The 14,596-nt window shown below is 35.7% G+C and overlaps 1 protein-coding gene across 14 annotated transcripts in view; it reads right to left on the bottom strand.

Annotated features, from left to right (window-relative positions):
- Nucleotides 1-11,841, bottom strand: part of LOC125646664 (soluble guanylate cyclase 88E-like) — a 62,857-nt gene extending 51,016 nt beyond the window's left edge. For 6 of the 14 annotated variants that reach the window (XM_056140244.1, XM_056140245.1, XM_056140247.1 and 3 more), the window contains exon 1: nucleotides 11,215-11,840. The gene's annotated coding sequence lies outside the window, so the exon portion shown is untranslated. Of the gene's footprint in view, nucleotides 1-11,214 lie in introns of all 14 variants that reach the window. The other 8 variants (XM_056140255.1, XM_056140257.1, XM_056140254.1 and 5 more) reach the window with 2 other exon arrangements.
- Between the last annotated feature and the right edge of the window lie 2,755 nt (nucleotides 11,842-14,596).

Here is a 14,596-nt window from a genome sequence, read left to right as displayed (position 1 = left end):
GGCTGTAGAGACCCTCGGGGACTAACAGTCCACCAGCAGAGGCCTCGACCCAGGGGTCATAATGTAAAACTTATACGGTACCAATTTTGATGCACCAGATGCGCATTTCGACAAATAATGTCTCTTCAGTGATGCTCAACCGAAATCCGAAATAACTATGAAGTTTTAGATCTAAATATAGCTTAAAACAGCGTGCCAAACAAGTGGAGCCAAATTCGTCCAAGGATAAGAGCTATGCATGAGGGAGATAATCCTTAATTTTGAAATGAATTTCTAAATTTTATAACAGCAATTAAATATACATCCGTATTTTCAAGCTAGTAACGAAGTACTTAGCTACTGGGCTGTAGAGACCCTCGGGGACTAACAGTCCACCAGCAGAGGCCTCGACCCAGGGGTCATAATGTAAAACTTATACGGTACCAATTTTGATGCACCAGATGCGCATTTCGACAAATAATGTCTCTTCAGTGATGCTCAACCGAAATGTTTGAAATCCGAAATAACTATGAAGTTTTAGATCTAAATACAGCCAAAAACAGCGTGCCAAACAAGTGGAGCCAAATTCGTCCAAGGATAAGAGCTATGCATGAGGGACATTATCCTTAATTTTGAAATGAATTTCTAAATTTTATAACAGCAATTAAATATACATCCGTATTTTCAAGCTAGTAACGAAGTACTTAGCTACTGGGCTCTCATAAATACCATACAAGAGTAGAGACTGCTGGACACATCAGAGGCAAGCAGGAGTAAGCATCCCCTGTTGACCTGTCATAAGCCCTATATCTTGATCAGGTAAACGGAGCAATCCTTAATTAAATCAGTAAGTAAAGAACAACCTAACCATTAGTATGGAACACGTGAGACAGTATTCGACTTAATTAATCATTGGTTGTATTTGCAAATTAGATCAATATAATGAGCATAGAATTCGCGAAATGCTGACTTTAAACGAGACTGTTGAAACCCCTTTAACATCAACTTATTTGTCAGTAATCTGTCTCTATCTAAATTCAATTCTTTTCTCATTGATGCAGTATTTATTGGTTTTTGGTGTTTTTTGATCATACTGGTGATGAATACTAGTACGTCATGTGGTGTTTATGAAACTGCACCAAAGGATAAAGACTATTTCACGACATACTATAATGACCATAATTCATTTTGATCTGTGGTAAGGTAGATCATTACAGTCATATATTACTTTGAAGGAATTTCCTCGAAACATTTGCAAAAACCTATTTAACATTTACGATAATTGCTGCGAATATCACAGAAGAAAGACAAATGATGAAGAAATCTCTGAAAAGTTGCATACAGTAATTATTCATGCCACGAATTTTGGAGAAGGTAGTTAACTCAAGAGGGGGAAATATACGTAATATAACTCGATCAGTCAACAGAAGCTTATTCCTAATTATTTACATGTATCATTTATTCCACCTCTACAACAACAGTCAAGTATGTTGAAGCATTTTAGCAAATCAAAGAGTACCACCTGATCGGTGGATTGCCGATTTCAGCAACAACAACAAAAATTACGCAACCACGTTTACAGGCAAATCATCAAATATATGCATTTACTATCATAACCCATCGGTTCAGTCGCAACCTGGCATTAATATTGAAGCATAGAAATGACCCATAATGATATAATAATATTTGGAAGTGTGACAAAAGTACTAAAGAGTAAAGAGGACGATGAAATACAACGATTCATAGAATGTGTACCTTAGTTACTTTGAGTGTGGAAAATCTAAATCCACCGCTAGTCCTCTCGCTTCTTAACCTTAAAATAGTCAATTCTTTGCCCCTACATATGTTTTTCGACACTGGAAATAAAAAAATCGCTTCATCGCGTAGATCCATCTGAATCACCGTGTTAGAAAGTTATTTGAATTATAATGACTAGTCTAATATATGTTACATACATGTAGCAGAACGGTGTCTTGGATTCAAACCGTGAACGTAAACTGACGCCGGTCAAATGGTCTATAAATTCTAACGCATTTTATAATTAAGTAAGGAACCTGCTTATCACCGAACAATGAATCATTTCTGACATTTGTATCTTGCTAGTGACCATTACGTTCATGACCGAGAGAATATTGTCAATTCATTTTCACAATGACTTTTCGTTCGTCCTCTTCCTTTGGGGAATTAGTTCAATCAATTCATGATTCAGGACAAGAAATCGGACTCCCTCGGCAGCTTCCATTGTCAGAAGCAATATTTTACTGTCAATCAGCAGATAATCTACACAGGCTCTGCACAGAATGCGGCGAAAGCAGAGACATTATGGATATAAGGAGATGGTCTATCGTGTAAATCATTTTAAAACAATACGATCAGAAAATAATGATTGACACCCGCCACTTCACTATATACAATTGAAATTGAAAATCTGAGACTTGTACTGAATGTTGTGGGGGTCCACCACCCCCCCCCCCCCTTTAATATTCAGACTTGATAATTTAACAACTTATTCTACCAAAAGTAAACATCGATAGCAGCGAGTAGGAAATGTGTAGAATTAAATAACTCACCTACGTCTCCATTCTAATGCACCTTATTCAATCAGTGTCAGCTGATTGAAAAACAATGGTTATAATTCGGTGTGACCTGTATACTTACTTTCACGGAACGCAAAAAGTTATTCAAATGAGAAACGCAACTACCCACTCATAAACAGCATATTTAAATGTCACCCACGTAATTTTTTTCTAGAACATGTGTTTTATCGAAGATACTCGATTCTATCATGCCAAGATCATGGAAAGATAGTCAGTTAATTGTTTTTTTTAAAACCAACAACAAAAGCACCATAACAAACAATAAAATGAAATGAAAGTGAGACTACATTAAATTAGAGTAGTCTACTGGTTATTAATGGAAAGAAAGTAATTAATATCTACTGTTGTGTTTAGGATTAGTTCACTCAATTTCCAGTGAAATTGACATTAGGTACAATGCAATGCGAATTTGAAATCATTTACATTGAAATAGGATATATACGAATTCTGCTTTGCACTACTAAATGAACTTTACGATCATCTTGGAATGAGAGCAGAGTGTTGTCGACATTATGAAAAACCTACCAAGGTTGTGCACGTCTGTTGTTACTTTCCGTAAATGTGTTGCACTTCTGAAGTCGAAAATTGACCAGAAAATCGAACAAGGGTGACATACGAGCTCGTACTATCAAGCGAATTTACAGGGATTCGTATTGTGTGTGTGTGTGTGTATATATATATATATATATATATATATATATATATATATATATATATATATAAACTCTAAACACTTTCTAGAAATATTTCGACCGTGTTACCGGTCTTCTTCAGTCGTGTTTACATGTATCTCACACGACTGAAGAAGACCTTTAAAACGGTCGAAATATTTCTAGAAAGTGTTTAGGCCATGCCAATTTGTAATCTAGTTTGTCGGATTCGCCGCTTCTATTTGTAACAAATCCAAATTATAATATTATCAAAAAATAATATCCGCCCGCGTGTTCAAAAATATTCGTAAATATTTTTTTTAGTTTTTACAACAAGCGCACAAATAACCTTGATGTATATGCTGACAAATGACAGAACCCCGGCCCTTGAGAAATTTCCTAACGGTGTAATACGGTTAAGTTATTCATGATGTCTATCTTAATATGTACGATACTTCATAACACTGGATTGGAAGTTGTTCCTTATGCTAGAATCGAACTGGAAGCCGATGAAACTTTTGAAGCGCTATTCGATGCCACTATTTAGAGAACATTGATAGCATATGATTGATTGTTTGATTAGCCTATATATTGACTGAAGTCTCTCTTGAGAATATTTCACTCACATGAAGACGTTACCAGTGCCGGTGAAGGGCTGCAAAATTTAGGCCTATGCTCAGCGTTTATGGCACTGAGGGATCTTTATCGTGCCAAACCTGCTGTGACAAAGATCTCAGTTTTTGCAGTCCTATCTGAAGGACCGCCCCATTTATTCGCCTCTTACAACAAGCAAGGGGTACTGATCGATGACTATTTTAAACCGGACCGACAGTTAACGACAAATTCACAAAAGGTTTGGTGATGTCATATCAAAATTCAAGAAAATGCTCAAAGCGATGCAATGGATATTGCATTTGCAATGAATGTCAAAACTGGATGTGTCCCTAGCAATATGCATATCTCTGAATCGAAAGTTTGTAGAAATGAAACTTAAATAAAATGCTTCAAAAAGACCTTATCAGTTAATGTTGCAAAGTACATGTATTGGGTATAAAGAAAATAAGTCTTTGAAACCTGAAATACTTCTTATTTATTGTAAACTATATCAACGAAGTTGAAAAATATTAAGTTTATGTGGTAAACAAATGATATCTGATGATTTTAGATCTTTATTTTTAGGCGCCCGCTTTTTAAAATCACACTTAATTCAATTAAAAATATTTATATTTCTTGTATTCGCTCGCCTCATAATTTTTATCTCCAAAATTAAAAATAATATTTGTAAAATAATTTCGCCCTCTCGCCTCACTTTTTTTGTTTGAAAATCCGAAGAACTATTTTACAAATTGGTGTGGCCTTAGAGGGTTTTTTACTCCGAAAAGAGACATATATATAGATATATATAGCATAGGCCTAAATTTTGCAGCCCTTCACCGGCAACGTCTCCATATTCATGAGTGAAAGATTCCCGAAAGGTACATTAAACATCATTAAATTTTAAAAAATATTTTAAAAATGAATTAATAAAAAGTAAAACGTTAGCACTTTCATTAATATCTTCAGACGTTTGAAGATATTGATGAAAGCGCTAACGTTTTACCTTCGTGTTGCCTTTTATTTTTAATTTCGATTCGTAAAGACTGGACATTGTGAGTTTTTACTGTTAATACATATAACGAACAATTCGATAAATCCTAAGGACAACCCGTCCCTTCCTCAGGACAAAGTAGCATAGCATTTTATTCTCCTGTTATCATTCGTTTTGTTTTATTATTTGTTTTGTTTTTTTACGTCCCGTCGAGAAGTTTTCACCCATATTGAGATGTCATCAGCTGTTGGTGAAGTTCCAAAGATTTAGATCTATGCTTAGCATTCAGGACCGTAGAAGTGAGGTTTCTTCATCGTGCAAACGTCTGACAACGACACAGGACTTCCGTTTCCAAGGACCTACGATCCTTAATTATAAATGCCGAGCGTTGGATAAAGGAGAAATCACTACCTACGTATACGTCTTAGGTTTGACACGAGCGGGACTCGAACTCACGACCTCCCGGTTACGTAGCGAATGCTCTACCACTGAGCTACCGCGACTGGTTTATTATTTGTAGAGGAAACTGAATAAACATCAAAGAGCTTGGAAACCTACGGAAGCCCTTTGTTATCATGTTGGAAAAGTAACTACATGTACCTGGTGTCCGCCTGTTTAAATCATCTGGTGGTCGCAACTTAGAAAATTTTCTGGCTGTGGTAGATAAACTTCCCTGATGACCGACTGATACACAAACTAAGTAAGTGATTGGTATTTAGGGAGTAATTAAGTATAGGTTGATGTCCGAGCGATAGTACCTCTCCATTCCTTAAAAGTAATTGAGCCGAGGTCCGTTGCGTTTTATACGTCCGTCTGACCGGACCTTGTATGCAAACGGAACTGTAAGCTGTAGGATCTTACAACTGGGTGCATTTGATCACCTTGATGAGAGGAAGATGCCTATTGTTTTTCATGGTCAAGGATCAAGGTCAAAGTCGTAGTACCAGTTAAAAGGAAAACTTTGTAGGCAGAATATAAACCGAACTATTGGGGTTAAGACCGTCGAACTTTGTACACCTACTCCTCATGCCAAGTGGGGGACGCCTTTTGTTCTTCAGGGTCAAAGTCGTAGTATCACTTAGTAGATAAACCTTGTTTTCGTTTTCCAGATTTTTCTCGTGCTGAATATAGGTATTGCCTTGAAATTTCGTTAGAACCTCCCTCTCAGAGAAATCCATAATCATTTAACATTTCAATTTGATTGGTGTACCATGACCTACTTTATGACTAAAATCATGGATACAGATATTGCATTGTAGGTCTAACGGGCGTATATTGTACCGTTTGCGGTACTCTTATGTATGGAGAGGAACGAGGACATTGACACGATTTGAACTGAAAATTTTCTAATTTATTTCCCATCTTTAATGTTTACAATGCTCAACTAAAGTATTTCTAATGATCAGCAAAAATTTGAATGTCAGTTGTGGAGTTACAAGTGAGATAAATTTACCATATAATATGTGTAACTACGCCGCTCTCTTTAGATAATTGTCCGATCAACTCTAGTCTTTCAGATTTCAACTCGGCCACTTAACTCCGAATTTCCTCATCATGAGAATACGATTGAGTTTATTGACGCAGAATTTACCAGAATACCCATTCTGTTAATGCGAATTTCATTTAATAAATACTTATAAACTTCACTTGCTTCTGTAAACAGGGATCTTTTTTGTCCGTTATTACTTACAAGTAAACAATACTGCACGTTTTAGTTGTGGGCGCAGCCATTTAAATATCGGAAATATGTTATTGTGAGTGGTCAAAAAATATTGTGTCATTTCATAAATATTCATGAAAATCGAGGGTTTAGTTGATCATGCAGCCACGGTTTGAGGTAGGGTAGGTACTACAGGACTCAAAAACCATGGCTAGCGACGATGCATAAATACGTATGCATGTGCGATAATTTAACAGCGTTTTTAAAAGATGATGGGAAATTGTCGAAATTCCGACCATACAATACGCAATTTCCGAGTTGCCCAATAGTTCTTTCCCTTTGTGGAACTCTTACGCATAGTGAGACGCAAAACATACTTTCGTCCACACGCGGTGGGTACAAATGTTTATCGCTGACTTCATATATTGCCTAAAGGATGCTTATCAGACATCATGCAACCACCCAAACTGCTGGGACACATTATTTTAGTAAGTTTATGATTATTTGATAATAAAATAGCTCAAACAAAAATCGATAATCACCATCTTTATTAAAGTATCACTCGTACAGAAGAGGAAATAAAAAAAAAAATGAATGAATATTTAATTTAAATATGGCCAGTTTAATGTATACCAACGGCGATATAAACAAAATTTACGCTTACAGAACTTCTATTCTTATTTACATGGCTACATATATGTAGTTTATAATATATGTATACATCTTGTACCCACCCAAGCGTTCAACAGAATACTGAACGTACCTTGCTTATTTTAAAATAGTCATCGAATTTCAGAAGCAAATCCTTCATAACTAGATTATATCTACTGGTCTTCAGGACCAAAGGTCAACACGTTTTTTAAACACGGATTTCGAATTTGGGGAAGAGATCATCATTATGATTTCAAACATACTTTGTTTTATCTTATTTTGTAAATCTATCATGTCAAAAACTGCAGTGCGGTAAACAATACCAATCCAAAGACTATTAATAAAAATATCATGCTCGGATGACTCCTCTGGAGAAAAAACTGGAAGATTTGAAGTCATTTAATCTGCATGCAGATTATAAACATGATAAGGATTGAAATCACAATTATTCAATAATTCTCATTACAAATAAAACAACCATAGAACCTGATGTATCCTAATGCTGTCTAATCTAAATGCAGATCACAGGTCTACAAAAGTTAAAAGACACCGATATTCAATAATTCTGTTACACATGAACTCGCCGCGATATCTGTAGTAGTCATGCTTATTTGGTAAACATATAGAATCTTGCTATAACACCTCGACAATAACAACTTTATTTCCAGTTGTGATCATGGAGGCAGCAGTAATAGATAAAGCTTCTGAAGTGTGTCCTTGTAATGTCAAGATAACTCTACACAAATGATAGTTCTATAAACCGTGGTCCGCAAAATGTATAAAAACTCGTTACCCCCTGCTATTAATATAGTGATGCAATATTTACATGAAAAAGTGTAAAATGCTATAAAAATTCAAAATTGAGAGTAGGGCAAATATGGTCTCCTGGAAACACCAGAGGTGGGATCAGGTATCTATAAGCAGTAAGCATTCCCTGTGGGCCGGTCACACACGCTGTGAGCCCTATATCTGGATCAGGTATACGGAGCAATCCGTAGTCTAAATCAGTTGTAAAAAACGGCTTAACAATTAGATACAGTATGAAATGTGTCAGATATATACAGCATTCAACCTAACGAGAGGTTGTATTTGCAAGTTAGATCATCATAATACAAATGTGCAAAATACTGACTTTAAACGACTTTAACCCCTGTAATATCAATGTATTTGTCAGTAGCCTGCGTCGGTTTAAATATTGATCATTCATAGAACATGCTCTCGCATATCGAATCACTTGAGAGATATAAACACTATAATTATGCAGGTGATACTTAATGGATATATTGCTACATACATACCGGCAATTGAGAAACTGAAGTCAATCTGCATGTTTTAAAGTTGAATTGTTAACGATTATGTTCAGTAAAATATCCAAATATGAAACAGATGTGGAAGACTTGATGGTGTATTTTATCAATTGGTGTTAATTATTGATATATAAAATATCGGCGATGTATCTTACATGTCGAGTTAAAGGCTACCGCAAAGATGTTTCCTTATGTAAAAGCTTTTGTAAGAATACAAAACCAGGTCAGCAAATGATGGAACACAATTTGTGTCCATCTTATGTATATCTTTAAACATATATGTTGCTAGACAAGTGCTAGGCAAAATCCTGCTTATATGATGCTTCCAAAATATTGGGTATCCTATGACATTATTCATGCAAGTTGTTAAATGTACGAAGATTGAACCAACGAACACACGAACAATGAAGTCGTACAAATTAGGCAGTGCCAGTTATAAAGCACGGTGGGTTGGTTATGTTAGAAGTTTAAATCTTTGAGAAGCCCTTGCATGAACTGTTCACTCGATAGGAGTCGGTTTGAAAATCTGACTGGTGTAATACAAAATGATCTACGATGAGCACCATCCATGTAGATATTGTCGTCTGGTCATACACCGTCCATCTAAACATTGTCGTCTGGTCATACATCGTCCATCTAGACATTGTCATCTGGTCATACACCGTCCATCTACATAACGTGTCGTCTGGTCATACACCGGCCACGTAGTACCAGGGCGGAGGGTAGGCATGGCATCTCCTCCTGACTTTTTTGCACTATGTACTTTTACTGGTATCATTTGTTATTTTTTCATGCAAAGTTCGATTTGTTTGCTTCTCCAACATTTTTTTTTCGTGTAGCAATAATGAATGGCAGTGGAAATATTAGCTCGAACCGAAGAATTGAACCTCTGTATGGAAGGATGACACCCTCCCTCTGAATTTTAAGATTTCGAGATTTTTGTTTCTGCTTGTCAAGAATTTTCAGACAAATGTGAAGTAATATTTTCTACGGCTGCCATCCACTTTGGAAACGATGCTATGTGCCTATTAAAGACAACTAGCAAACCCCACTAATTATTTTCTTTAGTATTTTCGTTTAGTACCTATATTTAGATGCCTACCGTGATCTGGAATAAAATCTAGATTATGAATGAAATATTTGATAAATACAATCATAAATAAATATTTTATGTCCAGAGTCTGTTTCAGCATTGCTTGACATTACATTGAAGAAACCGTGATTAGGAATAAAATCTCGAGTAAATTTAGTTCACACTTTATTTCCAGCTGAGTCTGTTTCGACATTGCCTGACGTGGTAATTACATGGACGAACGTTTAGTGTAATCAGAAGAGGAGAAGGTCATAAAATCTATACAAACAATGATACTTTCTATATGTTTTTGCTAAATATAGTACTTCATAATGATAGCAAATACTCTTGAGTTTTTAAAATTCATTTAGTTCACGCAAAATATTCAATTAAATGAACAGGGGAACTAAGTGGTTCTCTGTTAACAATGCTGGCATTTCGCATTTTTCTACAGCTGTCACAAGCAGCTGAACATTGTTGGAAACTCTTTTAGCTATCTTTTCGAACTAACATACGCTTTTGTGTCAGCTATGCGAGAGAAGTCGTAGAGATCAAATGAAAAATACATAAGATGGATGTCAGTTGGGACCTTCAATACGGAGTATGTAACATGTCATTTTTAAGTCATTGTATAGCCCCTACATGAAACCAGAGACTTTCAAGGGCATCTGGGCTGAGTAACTTCACATTGACAAGTAAAGAAGGCGATTTTTGCAGTAGTTCTTCAGAAAAATTATATTGACTGGATGTCGGCAAATCACAACACATGGTCGCTATTGCAAACCGAATCACTTTGAAAAGTGGCAACACATGTGTAAACCAATCCAACGTTCTGACGGCCATATTGGACTTTGCATCGCTCCAAGAAATGACAACGCTTCTCCTGATTATTGCTGAATATTGAACTGGTCATGCTGTTTTGCAGAAGAAATCGATTTGTCTCAGCCAATCAAATATTGTGGCGGTCATTCGGAGCGCTTCAAACAGTAACACTTGTACCGGGTACACGTACCGTGGTTTGGAATACAGTTGTCCTGGAGAAGAAGTCGATTTTATTTAGCGGCACTCGGCCAGTCAACAGTCATTGCAAACATAATGGAAAGGAATTGCTGGTAAGAACATTCGTTCAGGACCACAAGATGAACATAAACAGCTATTTTGGAGATGATTAACATACAATATTTGGCCAGGTGAGCTAAAAAACGTACAAAACATTAAATATGCATTGAGGACATTCTAACCAACTGCTTATCAGCTTATGCAGACTTACTGCAGCGGAAACTTAAACTGCATGGTGTTTGTATGACACAACAATGTGGTGTGATGACTGTCACAGAGTACAATTGAATGTCGACATGCATGTGCATCCCGTATATTATTCAAAATGCCTCGTCTGTTGTGACTCCGTGTTTCTTGCGTTAATGAATACAATGCACAGATGTCATGATGAACGAATTTCACTGTACTAATACTGTAGCAGAATTTAAATGAGATGTCACATTTGACCGTTTCGTACCGTCAGATTGGTCAAGCAAAATTTAATTGATGTCACATCTGACCGTTTCGTGCCGTCTGATTGGTCAGTCATTATCTCCTGCCGAGCCGAACAATTATCTATCATTCTTTAAACTTACCGAAAAAGTCTGAATCCTACATTGTCATTCATAAAAATATCAAAGGCAATACAGTGTATACAAGTACTGTACTTACTTTAGTAGCTGCGTGTCCTGCTCTTATCATCCTTCATAAATGGTGCATGATATCTGCAGCATCTGTTAAAGGTATACATATTGGGACATTAAACACCTTCCGCCACCAAACACGGCAAAGTAAAACGTTAATACATACCGCAAAATATTGCTAGTCTTATATTTTGTGTGTGTATACCTCGTTGCGAGAATCAAGGATCGAGTTTGTTTTTATTCAATTGGATGATAAATCAAGTTTTGTATAAATGCCAGAAAATTCGTGTATTTTTATTTTTATTTTTTTTTTTTGGGAACAATGTAGACATTTTATCCAGCGGCTGGATAGTCTTTCTACTTACTAATTAAAAAACATTAACTTTATGCTAATTTTGACCAACTTATAGTGCGAACGTAAACAGAAATGTGATTCTAACTGTCATATATACATATGAATATGGGCACGTGTAATCGAGAGATTCAAGCCACTGCCCGACAGATAGATCTACATGGATTTTTTTTTCACCCAAAAGAATGGTCCTCTTTAGAAGATTATTCCAGCTGTGAAAATATTTTGAGTTACTGTGCCGTACGAATATCTCGCAGTCAAGTTTTCCAGATACAATTTTGAATACATAAGATGGAGATCTGAGGAAAATACTGACAAGAATGAATGTGATTGCTATAAGATGACGAATATCGAAATATTCAGTTGATTAGAGCAGTATATATCTACATTTGTATATTGTTTTCATAACTTGCACAATACACAGAGCATGAGATGGGAGTCTGATAAAATCACATCCCTGCTACAGAAGTGACTCTGTTCTGACTGGATAGGCAATATCAATGGATTGTCAATCACAGGCCGACACTTAAATTTTTAGAATTGGTTATTTGTTACTCATAATAGCTACAAATTCTCCATCCTTTACATCCATGGTAGAACGATGGGTTTTGGCGAGTGTGTGAAATTAGAACGGCCAAAAGTACACAACGCAGGAAAAGAGAGTCATGCCAAAGTTCTTTAATCGTGCCCAGTTTTCCATCTCATCATCTATTATTACCTAACTCTAGTAAGTTACTGGTTCCACGCTGATGGGTCACATCTGTAAATCATGTACCGGTAGTTTCGGATAAGTACAAATAAATAGCAAAGTAATTTTACTTAACTAACCACGTGTATTGAGTAAACTGAGGGCGACTAAGGCCAGGCAATGTCCGTGTATATTCGTTTTAGTGTGAATATACATTTAGTGAGTTCGTGTATATTCGTTTTAGTGTGAATATACATGTAGTAAGTTTATAAAACGTTTTATTGAGGGAGACAGGTAATGTCCGTGTATATTCGTTGTAGTGTGGATATACATGTAGTAAGTTCGTGTATATTCGTTTTAGTGTGGATATACATGTAGTAAGTTCGTGTATATTCGTTTTACTGTGGATATACATGTAGTAAGTTCGTGTATATTCGTTTTAGTGTTGATATACATGTAGTAAGTTCGTGTATATTCGTTTTAGTGTGGATATACATGTAGTAAGTTCGTGTATATTCGTTTTAGTGTGAATATACATGTAGTAAGTTTATAAAACGTTTTATTGAGGGAGACGCCTAAGGCCTGGTAAAGTCCGTGTATATTCGTTGTAGTGTGGATATACATGTAGTAAATTCGTGTATATTCGTTTTAATGTGGATATACATGTAGTACGTTTATAAAACGTTTTATTTGCGCATCATTTACAGTAAAGTCAAAATTATTGTATGATCATATCGGTGATTTGACCAATTATCATCAAAGTCTCTTTTGATTTTCGTCTAGAATAAACAGGTTATGCTCATTTATTTTCCATTTCCATTAATGTCTAGACAATTCGCTTTCTATATGCTACACAGAAGTCATTTCTGACCTAAATCTTTTTTAAAAGAAAAGAATGGACATATTTATCAACCCTCTCGAGAAATTAGATGGGTGGTGGGGATGCAGTTTCTTATATGTGCGTTCATTGATTTTCCAGTGATGAGGTAAAAGGTCAAGGCCATTAGAGAGAATTTTTGGGTGGATTTAAACGCATTGGTTCTTTTTGAAGTTAGCATCTCATACAAATTTTGAACTTCACTCAATTTCTTTTTTAAAAGTCTCGATTGTGTCAAAGTGGAAAGATAAAATGCTTAATAGCCTAATTTAAACAATGATTTCCAGTTATGGTCACTTCATTGTGAACCTCCGACTAATACACATAATTTTTTTTTTCATTCTTTAAATTCGGAGAGCCATGATATTCAACTTCGCAACAAAACTTCATCTCTATTATAAATTAAGTCGAACATTATGCCAGACGATGGGCTGAATATGAAAACAACGAACTTGACACCTTGTCAGAATGGATTAAAGGTATAAGAAGGATATCAAACTCCCGTATTCACATCAAAACAAAAGCGCGTAGCATCTATCCTTCTGTGTTTAGTAAAAAGAATTAGATAGGTTACATGAGGAATATGTATTGGCTTCAGCTGAAAAAACCTGTAACAACATATCTTTGTAAGGTTCATTATTACAACTTTATTTTACACGAACTTGGCTTTAATCCCACATTTGGTAATCCAACTTCTACCCTAGCTTTCTTTCAAAAGATGAAATTCATCAAAACTATGCTTCAGTTTTAGACACATTCAATATCCCAGTCAATGGGTCGAGTGAATATGAGTTACCGTACCTATACTGGTTTTCAAAACTTCTCAAAACCCTTACAAATAGAGATACATTGCTGGATCGAATAAATGTTCTACCAAGCCCCCATCTTTACTCCTCATCAAAATATTAACTGGGGTGAAGGAGAAGCTTCGAACATATTGGGCAAAAACATATGCGAGAAGTTGTGTACATCAAATGTGGATTCTAAAAATTGTTCAGAGAACATTGAGTAAACTTTAAATCACAAAACTTTTCCAAAATCGACAACATCAAAACGTACAACTTTTCTACACTTTACATGACCATTCCTCACGATAAATTAAAGAGTAGACTTTTTGACATCATTGATAGCTGCTTCTTCAATAAAAATGGAACACGGAAATATTCATATCTTGTGATTAGTCTTTGTTAAACACCACTCTGATTCTACACTGAATATTAGGAAGATGCTGGAGTTCCTCACTGACAATAGTAGTCTTTGATTATCAGGTCGGTATTCCCATGGGCACGAACTGTGTTCCTTTATTAGCTGGCCTGTTTTTATCTTCTTATGAAGAAAACTTCTACGTGAGAAGAAAAAATCTCTTGCTGTCTCTTCGATATTTCTATACATTGACGACGTTTTATCTATTAATAATACTCATTTTCACGCATATGTCGATTCGATATATTCCTGTGAACTTGAAATAAAAGACAACACAGATTCGTCCACTT

This window comes from Ostrea edulis, chromosome 6, assembly GCF_947568905.1.
Source record: "Ostrea edulis chromosome 6, xbOstEdul1.1, whole genome shotgun sequence".
Classification (NCBI taxonomy): domain Eukaryota; kingdom Metazoa; phylum Mollusca; class Bivalvia; order Ostreida; family Ostreidae; genus Ostrea; species Ostrea edulis.
This window is presented reverse-complemented; position numbering and strand designations above follow the sequence as displayed.